This window comes from Trichosurus vulpecula, chromosome 6 (genome assembly GCF_011100635.1).
Source record: "Trichosurus vulpecula isolate mTriVul1 chromosome 6, mTriVul1.pri, whole genome shotgun sequence".
In the NCBI taxonomy this organism is placed as follows: Eukaryota; Metazoa; Chordata; class Mammalia; order Diprotodontia; family Phalangeridae; genus Trichosurus; species Trichosurus vulpecula.
Genome location: NC_050578.1, coordinates 121,409,897 through 121,426,935, shown reverse-complemented (window position 1 = coordinate 121,426,935; position 17,039 = coordinate 121,409,897).

The following is a 17,039-nucleotide window of genomic DNA, read 5'->3' as shown; positions in this document are numbered from 1 at the left end:
GAAGTCCAGTGGCAGGACAAAAGACAAAAAGACTGGTGATGTTCCAGGATGCAGTGAATGACTTTGGTGTCTAAGCACTGCATAGTGCCTGCTTCAGCCACCTTCATGGCCACTGGAACAACTTGTTGTCATTGTTCCATTCTGCTGAGGGCAAGTCTTAACATGCTTTGGGTAGACATCCCCCTAACTCATCAATGGGTTTGAGGACCTCCAGTTACCTTGAACCTGGTTCAACCCATCTACCGAGAAAGTTTTCCAGGGTGCGACCACCACATAATCTACAGCTTCTTGGAGACACAAGAATTGAGTGAATCAGGTGAATACCAAAGGTGGGTGACCATCTCAGAAGAGTTCAGCAAGCCCTCACACCAGAGCTGCTAGTCCTCCTAAATACCCCATACACTCCTATGTTTAAGATAAGATATTCTAGATACATTATAATTAAGACTATCTCATTTTTACAACAATTAGACTGTAACTCTTTTTGTATTTTTCACACATTTGCTGAAAAAAAAATAGGTCATTGTAAATCTAAGCAAGAAGCAAAGAAAGCTTTTGCGATATAAGGTAACATTTAAACATATTCGTATCTGAAAATACTGGTCTAAAATTCTACTGGAAAAGTATTACATATATATGCATATGCACATATAGATATAGATGCACCTATGAATATGCACATTCAGCACACATATAATATACACATATATGTACATATATGTATACCCATTATCTTGATATGGAAATCTAAAATAAAATGAATGAAATTTGTATTTCTTGGCAAACACAATTAATAAATCTAAAGATTAACTTATTTTTGTATAAAACAACTGACCAGCAGATGGAGGTGTAGAGCAAGACCCAAAGATGCAATGTTGTCTCTCTTACATCCAATATAAATGTTTCAGTGGCTGGGAATTTCCGGTCTCAAAATGCATTTGGAAGATAAATTGTAAGGCCCAGTTATTTGCTTCTATTCTCCACTTCCTGACAACACCAGTATGCCTCTGCCAACTTATTCCCATTAAGTTCTGTCATATAGCAATGATTTGATGACAGTCAAACACATCCTTTTCCATGATTTGGAATCTCTTGGAGGAAACAGGCCACTAGACTAACACTTATGAAAAAGATGGCAAAGTGAAAACTCCCTAAATTCTTCAAAGCTGTCTAGTTGGTCTCTCAAATTGAAAAGTGGGCAAGCTCTTAGTCCGATTTGAAAAAAAAAAAAATAGAAGCCAGCTGGGGCTTATTTGCTGCTTGGTAGAGCCTAGCATAATTTTGTCAAAGTGAAAAGTAAAACAATTTGGCAAACAGTTTCTTGCCAATTTTAACTAGGGTGTAAAATGTTAACAAATTTAGTCTTTCCTTTTTTTTTTCCCACAAGAACATATTATTTCCTCAATGTTAAAAAAAAAGCTTAAATTAATGTTTCCTTCTTTATGCATAGAACTATTGGTCAGATACATAGTTTTTATACATATACATTGAACATGTAATTATGCTGATGCTATAGAACAAAGATAAAGGCAGTATGGTACAGTGGTTAGAGTGCTTGACATGGGTTCACTTTTTGCCCTCAGAACACCTACCCTGGATAATCCAATTAAATTGTATGTGATTCAGGTCAATAGGATTTACTAGCTAGGTAACATATTGAATATAATAGTAATTTATATCACTTTTATATCACATTTTATATCACTTTAACACCTAACAAGCAATTGATATATTTCATGTCATTTGATATTTCCAACAGCCCTGTAAAGTAAACATGTTATTTAATGGTTGAGGAAATCATAATTCAAAGACACTAAGTTGCATGCCCAGGGCTTCAAGAATACTATCTGTGTGACAAGATTGAAACCAGGTCCTCCTGACTCTAAGTCCAATTTCTTCCAACATTATGAGTTTCTTATTCTTATGAAATCCTAGAAATTTCATGTATTTGGATAGAGAACAAAAGTAAAATGGAAGATAGGACAAAAATTTAACTTTGAAACTTACTAGGAAACATACTGATTTGTTCAGATAACACACACACACACACACACACAAACACACACAAACTGCAAACATTTAATGCTTTACAAAGATTTTTCCTCACAACAATCTTGTGAGCTCAATAGGTCCAAAGTGCCATTATTAATCCTGATTTTACATATGAGAAAATTAAGGCTAAGTAAAATTAGATGACTTGCTCATTATTTAACTGTAGGCACAAAGATGCTCTAACCCCAACTCTATCCCCTTCTGCACCATCCGTACTGACTTTTTGTTCCACACCATTGGGAAAAAAGTAGAAATTTGGTCAAATGTCTCAGGCCACCTTCTTTTATATCCCTATGTGTTTTAATGCAGTCACACATGCTGAATGCTATGCATTGAGTAGTTTTACATCTTAGTTCCTTCATTTTTCTGTGTAAACAGAATATTCTAAAAATCCAATTAAAATTTAAAATAAAAAAACAGAAAATTATTTTAATTAGAATGTAGTTGCCAACATCCACAGAAGAAAATGGGATTCTCCTGTGACAAATATCTATGAAAAAAGACACAAGGAAGTATAATGGAATAGGGATGAGGATTTAAACAATGTCACCATGAAGTCAGAGATAGATATGCTGAATTTAGAGTCAGATATTCAAGCATATCCTGACTTTGCTACTAATATATGATTTTGAGAAACTCACTTAAGCTGTATAGTCCTCTGTTTCTTCATCTTTAAAATGAGGGTCTCAATGACCTCTGAAGACCTTCCAGGCTCTAAAGTTATGATATGTAAGAATCTCAAAGAAATAATAAAAAAAAGTGTGAAGGGAAGGAGGCTAGAAATACCATATTCCAAAGTATATTACAGAGAAGTAATCATCAAAACAAGTTGGTACTGGTTAAATTAAAAAGAGGTTTTATCAGTGGAACATAATAGTCAGACAACATACCAAAGCAAATGAACATAGTAGTCAAGTATTCAAAAATACCAAAAGACTTTAGTTACTTGGGTCATGATTCATGATTGAGAAAACTGGACAGTGGTCAGGAAGAAATTAGGTTTGGACTATCACTTATACAACATATCAACTTAATTTCCAAATACATATATAACTTAGACATAAAATGGGACATCATAAATAATTTGGAAATACCACAGAAAAAAATTCATTATCAGAACTACATGTAGGGAGATAGTTCATTACCAAAAAAGTAGAGAGAATAATAAAGTATAAAATTATCAATTTTGATTAAATAAAATTTAAATATTATTGACATAACCAAAGTCAATGCAGTTAAAATAGAAGAGAAGTTGATAACCAAGGGAAACAGTTGCACATCTTTGCAATGTTTCTTTGATAGCAGTCTCATTTCCAAGATATATAAAGTAGTAATTCAAATTCATAAGACCAAAAGTTAATCCTCAATAGATAAACATTTAAAAATATGAATAGGCTGTTATCAAAGAAGTCCTAGCTTTCAGTAACTACATAAAATGCAATAAATATCTAAGAATTAGATACATCCAAATAAAGTAACTGTAATGTTCCTCTTCAGGCCCATCTGACTGACAAAGTTGACAAAAAAGGAAAATGATAAATGTTGAAGTTGCCACATGAAGAAAGGTGAATTTATACCCTCTTAGTAAAGCTATGAATTGATTATGTAAGAATTCTGGAAAAGAATTTGTGACTATGTCCAAAACATTACTAAACTATGTAGATACTCAGTGGTATCACAATTAGGTTTGTACCACAATAAGATCAAAGAAAAAGGACACACATAAATATATAGATACACTCACAATATATAAGAACTCTATTTTTTTGGTAGTGGAAAATAATTAGAAGCTAAGAGAATTACCATCATTTGGGGAACAGATGAAAAAAATTATCCTATATTAACATAATAGAATTTTGTTTTAAAGAAAAGATGAAGGGGGGCAGAGCCAAGATGGCAGCTGGAAAGCAGGGACTAGCATGAGCTCCCTGCCGAGTCCCTCCAAAAACCTATAAAAAATGGCTCTGAACCAATTCTAGAACTGCAGAACCCACAAAACAGCAGAGGGAAGCAGGGCTCCAGCCCAGGACAGCCTGGATGGTCTCTGGGTGAGGTCTATTCCGCACGGAGCTGGGAGCTGGGAGCTGGGAGCGGAACAGAGCAGAGCCCAGCATGAGTGGCTCGGACCAACCAGACCAGGAGCCGGGCGGAGTGGGCCCTAGAGCCCTGAATCAGTGAGCTGCGGCAGTTACCAGACTTCTCAACCCACAAACACCAAAGACAGCAGAGAAGGTTAGTGGGAAAAGGTGCAGGAGTGGAAGGAATTCGAGGTTTGGCCATCGCCCCAGGGCAGCTACAGCTGCTGTTGCTTCTGCCCCCAGGCCCACCTGGTAGGAGGAATTAAGTGGCAGATCAGAGCAGGAGTGCACAGCCTGCTGAAGATCTAAGCCCAGTCTGGGTTGGGGGTTCTTGGGGAAGGAGCAGTGCTGGTGTGGCAGAGCTGGTGCATCCCCCCCAAAGGTGGAACATAGAACTCTTTAGTCTACAAGCAGTCATACCCCACTGAAAAACTCAAGGGTCAAATTAGTTGGTTGGGAATATGGCCAGGCAGAGAAAACACACCCAGATTCAGTCTCAGACTTTGGATTCTTTCCAAACAAAGACAGACCAAAGAAGACAAAAGAAGACCAAAGCATACAGCCTAAAGAAGTCAACAAAGTGCAAGAGCCCACACCAAAAGCCTCCAAGAAAAACATGAACTGGTCCCAGGCCACAGAAGAGCTCAAAAAGGATTTGGAAAAGCAAGTTAGAGAAGTAGAGGAAAAATTGGGAAGAAAAATGAGAAGGATGCAAGAAAACCATGAAAAACAAGTCAATGACTTGCTAAAGGAGACCCAAAAAAGTACTGAAAAATATACTGAAGAAAACAACACCTTAAAAAATAGACTAACTCAAATGGCAGAAGAGCTCCATAAAGCCAATGAGGAGAAGAATGTCTTGAAAGGCAGAATTAGCCAAATGGAAAAGGAGGTCAAATGGACTACTGAAGAAAATACTACCTTAAAAATTTGATTTGAACAAGTGGAAGCTAGTGACTTGATGAGAAATCAAGATATTATAAAACAGAACAAAAGGAATGAAATAATGGAAGACAATGTGAAATATCTCATTGGAAAAACCACTGACCTGGAAAATAGATCCAGGAGAGATAATTTAAAAATTGTTGGACTACCTGAAAGCCATGATCAAAAAAAGAGCCTAGATATCATCTTTCAAGAAATTATGAAGGAGAACTGCCCTGATATTCTAGAGCCACAGGGCAAAATAGAAATTGAAAGAATCCACCGATTGCCTCCTCAAATAGATCCCAAAAAGAAATCTCCTAGGAATATTGTCGCCAAATTCCAGAGTTCCCAGATCAAGGAGAAAATACTGTAAGCAGCCAGAAAGAAACAATTTGAGTATTGTGGAAACATTATTAGAATAATCCAAGATCTGGTAGCTTCTACATTAAGAGATCGAAGGGCTTGGAATATGATATTCTGGAGGTCAATGGAGCTAGGATTAAAACCAAGAATCACCTACCCAGCAAAACTGAGTATCATGCTTCAAGGCAAAATGTGGATTTTCAGTAAAATAGAGGACTTTCAAGCTTTCTCAGTGAAAAGACCATAGCTGAATAGAAAATTTGACTTTCAAACACAAGAATCAAGGGAAGCATGAAAAGGTAAACAAGAAAGAGAAATCATAAGGGACTTACTAAAGTTGAACTGTTTTGTTTACATTCCTACATAGAAAGATGATGTGTATGATTCATGAGACCTCAATATCATGGTAGCTGAAAGGAATATGCATATATATATATATGTTTATGCATATATATTATATATATGTTTATGCATATATATATTATATATATGTTTATGTATATATATATATGAGTGAATGTGCATGTATGTATATATGTGTATAAATATATATATATATATATACATATATATATATATATATATATATATACAGAGAGAGAGAGAGAGAGAGAGAGAGAGAGAGAGCAGGCACAGGGTGAGTTGAAGATGAAGGGAAGATATCTAAAAGAAATAAAATCAAATTAATGGATGAGAGAGGAATATATTGAGAGAGGGAGATAGGGAGAGATAGAATGGTGTGGATTATCTCGCATAAAGGTGGCAAGAGGAAGCAGTTCTGTGGGAGGAGGAGAGAGAGCAGGTGAGGGGGGAATGAGTGAATCTTGCTCTCATCAAATTTGGCCTGAGGAGGGAATACCATACATACTCAATTGGATATCTTACCCCACAGGAAAGAAGAGGGAAGAAGATAAAAAAGGGGGGGGATGATGGAGGGGAGGGCAGATGGGGGTGGAGGTAATCAAAAACAAACACTTTGGAAAGGGCACAGGGTCAAGGGAGAAAATTCAATAAAGGGGGATGGGTTGAGAAGGACCAAAATATAATTAGTCTTTCACAATATGAGTATTGTGGACGGGTTATACATAATGATACACATGTGGCCTATGTTGAATTGCTTGACTTCTTAGGGAGGGTGGGTGGGAAGGGAAGAGGGGAGAGAATTTGGAACTCAAAATTTTAAAAACAGATGTTCAAAAACAAAAAAAAAAGTTTTTGCATGCAACTAGAAAATAAGATACACAGGCAATGGGGTGTAGAAATTTATCTTGCCCTACAAGAAAGGAAGGGAAAAGGGGATGGGAGGGGAGTGGGGTGACAGAAGGGAGGGGTGAGTGGGGAACAGGGCAACCAGAATATATGTCATCTTGCAGTGGGGGGGGAGGGTAGAAATGGGGAGAAAATTTGTAATTCAAACTGTTGTGAAAAGCAATGCTGAAAACCAAATATGTTAAATAAATAAATTTAAATTTAAAAAAAAAATAAAAATAAAGCCTTACCTGAAAAAAAAAATAAAAGATGAAAAGGACAGTGTCAGGAAAAAAAAAAAAACAAAAAAAAAAAAACAAAAGAAAAACCAGATAATACTATAATAATGAAAATGGCTACCCACCTCCTTCCAATGCTGTTATGATTTCAAGTGAGGAAAGGGATATTTTTTTCTTTTTTTTCATATTATTTAATATTTTTAATTTTCAACATTGATTTCACAAGATTTTAAGTTACAATTCTCTCCCCATTTCTACCTTCCCCCCACTCCAAGATGGAATATATTCTTATGTCCCCATTCCCCAGTCAGCCCTCCTTTCTGTCACCCCACTTGCCCCCCCCACCTCATCACCTTTCCCTTTATTTTCTTGTAGGGCAAGATAGATTTGTATACCCCATTGCCTGTTTATCTTATTTCCCAGATGTATGCAAAAACATTTTTTTTTGAGCATCTGATTTTAGAACTTTGAGTTCCAAGTTCTCTCCCCTCTTCCCACCCCACCCACCCACCCTAAGAAGGCAAGCAATTCAACATAGGTCACACATGTATCAATATGCACAACATTTCCACAACAATCATGTTGTGAAAGACTAACTATATTTGCCTCCATCCTATCCTGTCCCCTTTATTCAATTTTCTCCCTTTACCCTGTTCCTTTTCAAAAGTGTTTGCTTTTGATTACCTCCTCCCCCTATCTGCCCTCCCTTCTATCATCCTCCCTTTTTATCCCTGCTTTCCTGTGGGGTAAGATACCCAATTGAGTGTACATGTTATTCTCTCCTCAAGTCAAATCCAATGAGAGCAAGATTCACTCATTGCCTCTTACCTTCCCTCTCTTCCCTTCCAACAGAACTGCTTTTTCTTGCCACTTTTATGTGAGATAATTTACTCCATTCTATCTCTCCCTTGCTCAATATATTCCTCTCTCACCCCTTAATTTTATTTTATTTTTTAGATATCATCCCTTCACATTCAACTCACCCTGTGCCCTCTCTCTATGTAAATGTATACTCCCTTTAATACCCTAATGCTGAGAAAGGTCTCATGAATTACAAACATCATTTTTCCTTGTAGAAATGTAAACAAAACAGTTGACCTTTAGAAAGTCCCTTATGATTTCTCTTTCTTGTTTACCTTTTCATGCTTCTCTTGATTGTTGTACTTGAAAATCAAATTTTCTATTCAGCTCTGGTGTTTTCATAGAGAAAGCTTGAAAGTCCTCTATTTTATTCAAAATCCATATTTTGCCTTGGAGCATCCTACTCAGTTTTGCTGGGTAGGTGATTCTTGGTTTTAATCCTATCTCATTTGACCTCCAGAATATCATATTCCATGACCTTCAATTCCATAATGTAGAAGCTGCTAGGTCTTGTGTTATCCTGTTTGCATTTCCACAATACCCGAATTGTTTCTTTCTGGCTGCTGGCAATGTTTTCCCCTTGACCTGGGAGCTCTGGAATTTGCCCACAATATGTCTAGGAGTTTTCTTTTTTGGATCTTTTTCAAGAGGCAATTGGTGGATACTTCCAATTTCTATTTTACCGTCTGATTCTAGAATATCGGGGAAGTTTACCTTGATAACTTCTTGAAAGATGTCTAGGCCCTTTTTTTGATTGTGGCTTTCAGGTAGTCCAATAATTTTTAAATTATCCCTCCTAGATCTATTCTCCAGGTCAGTGGCTTTTCCAATGAGATATTTTACATTGTCTTCCATTTTTTTTTTCATTCTTTTGGTTAAGTTTTATAATTTCTTGATATCTCATAAAGTCATGAGCTTCCACTTGCTCCAATCAAAATTTCTTTTGAGATTTTTTATTTTTAGTGTATACCACTAGGTTCTACATAACTCTGAGTTCCAGATTTTCTACCCCACCCCCCACCCTCCCCAAGACGGCATGGAATCCAATATATTTTCCGCATGTAACTTCACATTGAACATATTTACACACTATTCAAGTTGTGAAGAAGAAATATGAGCAATGGAATGAATCATAAGGAAGAGGAAACAGAACCAAAAAAAAAAAAACAAACCCAAAAACAAAAACAAAAGAGAAGAAAAAAAGGGGAAAGAAAGGCAAGCATAAAGTGCGCCTCTATCTGCATTCAGACTCCACAGTTCTTTCTCTGGATGTAGATAGCATTTTCCATCGTGAGTCCTTTGGAGCTGTCTTTGCACCTTGCGTTGCCAAGAAGAGCAAAGTCTATCAGAGTTAGTCATCCAAGAATCCATATATCTGTGGTTGTGTATAATGTTCTCCTGGTTCTGGTCTGCTCACTCAGCATTATATCATGTAGGTTTTTACCGGTTGTTAGGAAGTCGGTATCATCCCCATTTCTTAAAGCACAATATTATTCCATTACCTTCATATACCACAACTTGTTCAGCCATTCCCCAATTGATGGGCATCTCCTTGATTTACAATTCTTTGCTACTACAAAAAGAGCCACTATAAGTATCTTTGTACATATGGGTCCTTTCCCCACTTGTGTGATCTCTTTGGGATACAACCCTAGAAGTGGTACTGCTGGGTCAAAGGGTATGAACATTTTTATAGCCCTTCGGGCTTAGCTCCAAGTTGCTCTCCACAATGGCGGAATCAGTTCACAACTCTACCAGCAATGTAACAATTTTCCAATTTCCCACATACTCTCCAGCATTTATCATTTTCCTGTTTTGTCATTTTGGCCAATCTGACAGGAGAGATGTGGTACTTAAGAGTTGTTTTGATTTGCATTTCTCTAATCAGCAGTGATTTAGAGAATTTTTTCATATGCCTGTAGATATCTTTAATGTCTTCTTCTGAAAACTGCCTGTTCAAATCCTTTGACCATTTCTCAAATGGGGAAGGACTTTTATTCTATAAATTTGGCTCAGTTCCCTGTATATTTTAGAGATGAGGCCTTTATCAGAGACAATGGATGTAAAGATTTCTCCCAATTTTCTGCTTCCCTTCTAATCTTTGTTTCATTGGCTTTTTTATACAAAAAAAGCATTTCAATTTAACATAATCAGAATTATCCATTTTGCATTTTGTGGTGCTCTCTATCTCTTGTTGGGTCATGAGTTCTTTGCTTTTCCATAAATCTGATAGGCAAACTATTCCTTGCTCTACCAAATTGCTTATAGTATCAGCCTTTACTCCTAAATCATGAACCCATTTTGACTTTATTTTGGTATATGGTGTAAGATATTGGTCTATGCCCAGTTTCTGCCCTACCGTTTTCCAATTTTCCCAGCAGTTTTTGTGAAAGAGTGAATTCTTAGCCCAGAAGCTGGATTCTTTGGGTTCATCAAAGAGTAGATTGCTATAGTCATTGACTTCTCCATCTTGTGTTCCTAACCTATTCCACTGATCCACCACTCTGTTTCTTAGCCAGCACCAGGTAGTTTTGATGACTGCTGCTCTGTAGTACAGTTTAATATCTGGTACGGCTAGGCCACCTTCTCTAGCATTTCTTTTCATTAATACCCTAGATATTCTAGACCTCTTGTTCTTCCAGGTGAATTTTGTTATTATTTTATCCAGCTCTGTAAAATAATTTTTTGGTAGTTCAATTGGTATGGCACTGAATAGATAGATTAATTTAGGTAAAAGTGTTATTTTTATTATATTAGCTCGGTCTAATCATGAGCACCTGATATTTTTCCATTTATTTAGATCTGACTTTATTTGTGTGGAAAGTGTTTCATAATCATGTTCATATAGGCCTTGGGTTTGTCTTGGCAGATACACTCCCAAATATTTTATAGTGTCTACAGTAACTTTGAATGAAATTTCTCTTTCTGTCTCTTGATATTGGACTCTGTTAGGAATGTATAGGAATGCTGAGGATTTATGTGGGTTTATTTTATATCCTGCAACTTTGCTAAAGTTGTTCATTATTTCAAGTAGTTTTTTACTTGATTCTCTAGGATTCTCTAAGTAAATCATCATATCATCTGCAAAAGTGATAATTTAGTTTCTTCTTTTCCTATTCTAATTCCTTCAATTTTTTTTCTTCTCTTATTGCTACTGCTAATGTTACTAGTACAAAATTGAATAGTAGGGGTGATAATGGACATCCTTGTTACACCCCTGATCTTATTGGGAATTCATCTAGCTTATCCCCATTACAAATAATACTTGTTGATGGTTTTAGGTAGATGCTATTTATAATTTTAAGGAACGCTCCATTAATTCCTATGCTTTCTAGTGTTTTTAAAAGAAACGGGTGCTGTATTTAGTCAAAGGCTTTTTCTTCATCTATTGAGATGATCAAATGGTTTCTGCTAGTTTTGTTATTGATCTGATCAATTATGCTGACACTTTTCCTAATATCGAACCAGCCTTGCATTCCTGGAATAAATCCTACCTGGTCTTCGTGTATTATTCTCGTGATAAGTTGCTGCAATCTTTTTACTAATATTTTATTTAAAACTTTTGCATCAATATTCATTAGGGAAATTGGTCTATAATTTTCTTTCTCTGTTTTGACTCTAACCTGGTTTGGTTATTAGTACCATATTTGTGTCATAAAAAGAATTTTGTAGGACTCCTTCACCGGCTTTCACAAATAGTCTATAAAATATAGGAAGATGTTATTCTTTAAATGTTTGATAAAATTCACATGTAAAACCATCTGGCCCTGGAGATTTTTTCCTAGGGAGTTCATTGAGGTCTTGTTCAATTTCTTTTTCTGAGATGGGATTATTTAGAAATTTTACTTCCTCTTCTGTTAACCTGGCAATTTATGTTTTTGTAGACATTCATCCATATCCCTAAGGTTGTCAAATTAATGGGCATACAATTGGGCAAAATAATTCCTAATTATTGCTTTGATTTCCTCTTCATTAGAGGTGAATTCACCCTTTTCATTTTTGATACTGATAATTTGATTTTATTTTTCCTTTTTTTAACCAAATTGATGAAAGGTTTATCAATTTTATTGGTTTTTTTTTCATAAAACCAGCTCTTTGTTTTATCTATTAATTCAATAGTTTTCTTGGTTTCAATTTTATTAATCTCTCCTTTAATTTTCAGTATTTCTATTTTGGTATTTAATTAGGGATTTTCAATTTGTTCTTTTTCTAGCTTTTTCAGTTGCATGCCCAATTCATTGATCTCCTTTTTCTCTATTTTATTCATATAAGCATTTAGAGATATAAAACTTCCCCTAAGAACTGCTTTTGCTGCATCCCATAAGTTTTGGTATGTTGTCTCATTATTGTCATTCTCTTGAATGAAATTATTAATTGTTTCTCTGAATTTTTCTTTGGCCCATTCATTCTTTAGAATGAGATTATTTAATTTCCAATTAATTTTAGCTTATTTTTCCATGGTTCTTTATTACAAATAATTTTTATTGCATTGTGATCTGAAAAGTATGCTTTGACTACTTCTGTCTTTCTGCACTGGATTGTGAGGTTTTTATGCCCTAGTACATGGTCAGTTTTTGAGTATGTGCCATATACCACTGAGAAGAATGTATATTCCTTTTTATCCCTTTTCAGTTTTCTCCAGAGGTCTATCATAGCTACCTTTTCTAAAATTCTGTTTACCTCCTTAACTTCTTTCTTATTTATTTTGAGGTTAGATTTATCAAGTTCAGAGAGGGGGAGGTTGAGGTCTCCCATTATTATAGTTTTGCTGTCTATTCCTTCCTGTAACTCCCTTAATCTCTCCTCTAAGAATTTGCATGCCATACCACTTGGTGCATATATGTTAAACAATGATATTGCTTCATTGTTTATGGTGACTTTTAGCAGGATGTAGTGTCCTTCCTTATCACTTTTAATTGTATCTATCTTTACTTTAGCTTTGTCTGAGATTAGGATTGCTACACCTGCTATTTTTTTACTTTAGCTGAAGTGTAATAAATTTTACTCCAGCCTTTTACCTTTACCCTGTGTGTATCCCCTTCTTTCAAATCTGTTTCTTGTAAACAGCATATTGTAGGATTATGGTTTTTAATCCATTCTGCTATCTGCTTCCATTTTATGGGAGAGTTCATCCCATTTGCATTCACAGTTATGACTTCTATCTGTGTGTTTTTTTCCATCCTATTTCCCCCTGTTTATGCTTTTATTTCTCCCTTTTCCCTTCTACTCCTCAACAGAGTTTTGCTTTTGACTGCCACCTTCCTCAGTTTACCCTTCCTCTTGATTCCCCTCACTTATCTTACTGTTTTCCACATGCTACTTCTTCCTTCCCTTCTGACCACTCCCCTCCCTTTTTCGCCCTTTCTGCTCCTACTGCCTATAGGACAAGTTAGATTTCTGTAATTATCAGGGTATGTTATTCCCTTTTCGAACCAGATCTGATGACAATAAAGCTCAAATACTGCTTTTCTCTCTCCCTTCTTTCCCTCTACTATAATGTGTTTTTGTGCCTCTTCCTTTGATGTAATTTACCCTTTTCCACTAGCTCTTTACCTCTTCTCCCATAACCTTCTCTTTACATCTCTTAATTATGTTTTTTATCTTTGTATCAGTTATTTTATACAGACATCCACAGTCCATATGTATCCCTTTCAATTGTCATAATAGCTGTACTATTCTCAAGACTGACATATATGTATATGTATAGATACATATGTATATGTATATCATACATGAGATGATATAATCCTATACAAAGATGTAAATAATTTGTCCTTATTGATTAATATGGTTTGGGGGTGTTTTCCCCCTGTTTACCTTTTTATGTATCTCTTGAGTTTTGCATTTGAAGATCAAATTTTCCATGGAGTTCTGGCCTTTTCATCAGGAAGGTCTGGAATTCCCTTATTTCATTGAATATCCATCTCCTTGCCTGAAAAATTATGCTTAATTTTTCTGGGTAGCTGATCCTTGGTTGTAGTCCCAGCAACTCCTATTCCAATTTATCCTGTCATTTAATGTAGAAGCTGAAAGATCTTGTGTGATCCTTACTATAGTTCCACGATATTTGAATTGTTTCTTTTTTGCTGCTTCCAGTATTTTCTCCTTGATTTTGTAATTCTGAAATTTGGCTATAATATTTCTTGGTGTTTTCAATTTGGGATCTCTTTCAGGGGGTGATCAGTGAATTCTTTCAATGACTATTTTACCCTCTGGTTCTAGGACCTCTGGGCAGTTTTCTTTGATAATTTCTTCGAAGATACTGTCAAGGCTCTTTTTTTCATTGTGCATTTTCCAGTAGAGCAATAATTCTTAAATTGTCTCTCCTGGATCTATTTTCCAGGTCATTTGTTTTTCCAAACAGATATTTGACATTTTCCTCTATTTTTTCATTCTTTACATTTTGTTTTACTACTTCTTGATGCCTCATAGAGTCATTAGCTTCCACTTGCTCAATTCTAATTTTTAATGAGTTGCTGTCTTCATTTTGCTTTTGAGTCTCCTTTTCCAATTGGTTGATTTTACCTCTCAGGGTGTCACTTTCTCTATTTAGATTCTGAATCTCCATAGCCATTTTGCCAATCTTATCAGTGTGTTTTTTTTTCATTTTTTCCATTTTTTTTTTACCTCCCTAATTTGGTTTTTAAAATCCTCCTTTAGCTCTTCCAGTAATGCTTTTTGGGCTTGAGACCAGTTCACCTTCTCTTTTGAGGTATCAGATGTGTACATAGTGTCATTGCTATCCTCTTCCAAATTGGTATTGTGATCATGCCTGTTTCCACAAAAAAAATCAATGGTCCTCAGTGTTTTTTTTTTTTTTTTTGCGTGTGTGTGTGTTCTTCTTCATGTTGGTTAGCTTTTTCCTAGTTTTACAGTGAATTCCTGCTTTTGCGGCTCAAAGCTCTCTGTCCCAGGTTTCTTGTTCTGGGGATTGTGAGTCTAGTTACTAGCTTCGTGTATTATAGCCTTCAGTTTCCTGAGGTGTGGGGGAGGGGTCTGGCTGCCTGAAGTCTCCTCTTCCCCCTGGGGTTGCTTTTCAGCACTGTTGCTCTTCAGCAATCGTCTCAGCTGTTTGTTGTTTGTGCTGGTGTCTGCCACTTCCCCTGGGCATGCAAGGGTACATCTGGGCTCCTGTTCTTGACCCTTGCTGGCTCTGCCCCTCTGGGACTCAGGAACTCCCATTGCTCGGCCACTGAAGCCCCACTTCTGTCTCCTCTATTCCAGCGTTTTCTCCTGAGGAATTCTCTGGGTCGGGGGAGGGGGAAGGATTAGAGCCATTTACCCTGCCATTATGTCTCCCTGAAGCTCAAGAAGACGTGTTTCATACTTTTGTGCTGCAAGCCTCAGGAATTGATGTCTCTCGAACAGTGGCATAGCGCTACTGCCTCTCGTCTTATCCACAGACTCCCATCCTATGTTGGGAGGCCAGGGAATCTCTGCTGGTTTCAGGTGCCCAGCTTTCTCCCAGACTATCTCACTGATTGATTTCTGCAGTTGCTTCTGCTTTGGTGCTGACTGGAGCAGCTCTGCACACCTAGCACTCTCCCAGCCTACAGATCCATCCCATCGACCTTTCAGACTCTTCTGGCTCGGAAATTTGCCCCATTCAGAATGCTAGTGGTTTCTAACTCTCTCAGATCTGCTCAGATTCACTTTTTTATAGGTATCTTACAGAGCTTGTGAGAGAGCTCTGGTAAGATGCTGTTTTCACAAGGCAATCTTGGCTCCACTCCACCTCCAATCAAATTTTTAGGCGGTATTTTCTTCAGGGGTCTTTAGGACCTCCTTTTCCATTTTGCTAATTCTGCATTTCAAGGCATTCTTCTCCTCATTGGTTTTTTGTAGCTGTTTTGCCACTTGGGTTAGTCTATTTTTTTAAGGTGTTATTTTCTTCAGTATTTTTTTGATTCTCCTTTAGCAAGTCATTGACTTGCTTTTCATGGTTTTCTCACATCACTCTCATTTCTCTTCCCAATTTTTCATCCACTTCTCTTACTTGCTTTTCCAAATCCTTTTTGAGCTCTTCCGTGGCCTGAGACCAATTCATATTTTTCTCGGAGGCTATTGATGTAGTAGTCTCTTTGACTTTGTTGACTTCTTCTGGCTGTATCTTTTGTCACCAAAAAAGATTCTATAGTCTGAGTCTGAGTCCTTTTGTGCTGCCTGTTCATGTTCCCAGCCAACTACTTGACCTTTGAGCTTTTTTCAGGGTATGACTGCTTGTAGAGCAGAGAGTACTTTGTCCCAAGCTTGAGGGGCTGTGCTGCTGTTTTCAGAGCTACTTCTACTCCACTGACACCACAAGCTCTGCCACAGCAGTGGACCTCCTCCCCCAAGTACCACCAACCAGGACCATGGTCCAGATCCAAGCAGGGCAAAGCAAGGGAACCCAGTCTCTGCACCAGCAAACTGTTCCCTGGACTCCTGCTCTGATCTGCCTCTTGATTCCTCCTACTATGTGGGCCAGGGACTCTGGAAGCAGCTAACTCTGGAGCTCTGTAAGCAGCCGCAGGAGCTTCATGCTGCTGCTACCCCCACTGCCATGCCACTTCTGCTGCCCCCAAGCCTAGAGCCAGATGGCTCTCACCCTGATCCAGCAGTTTTCCCACTAACCTGCTCCATGGTCTTTGGTGTTTATGGGTTGAGAAGTCTGGTAACTGCTACAGCTCAGTGATTCATGGCCCTATGGCCTGCTCTGGCCACTCTGGTCTGGTCTGTTCTGGCACAGCCCATGGTGGGCTGTGCTCTGCTCCCAGCACAATGTGATTGACTCTTCCCAGCAACTATCCAGGCTGTCCTAGACTGGAGACTGGCTTCCCTTTGGTATTTCATGGGTTCCACAGCTGCAGAATTTGTTCAGAGCCATTTTTTACAGGTGTTTGGAGGGATTTGGGACAGAGCTTAAGCAAGTCCCTTCTTTCCAGCCACCATCTTGGCTCTGCCCCTATTTTTTTTCATAGCCAATATGCAAATTTGTTTTGCTGGACTATGCAGATTTGATAAAATATTTTTGTTTGTTTTCCAATAGGGGGTATTAGGAAAACAAAAAAAATAGATCATTGAAAAATGTATTAATATATCTATATATGTATATATAGCATGCATACTCACATATATGTCATTAAAGCTACTTCTTTTGGAAACTTCTTAGATAAAGGAGTATATTTTCAAATGTATAAAATCAGAGCACTGAAAATAATCTGCTCAGATAATAAGAACCATAATATTGATACATACAAAAAATGATAGTTGGGACCCAAAGGTCTCTCAA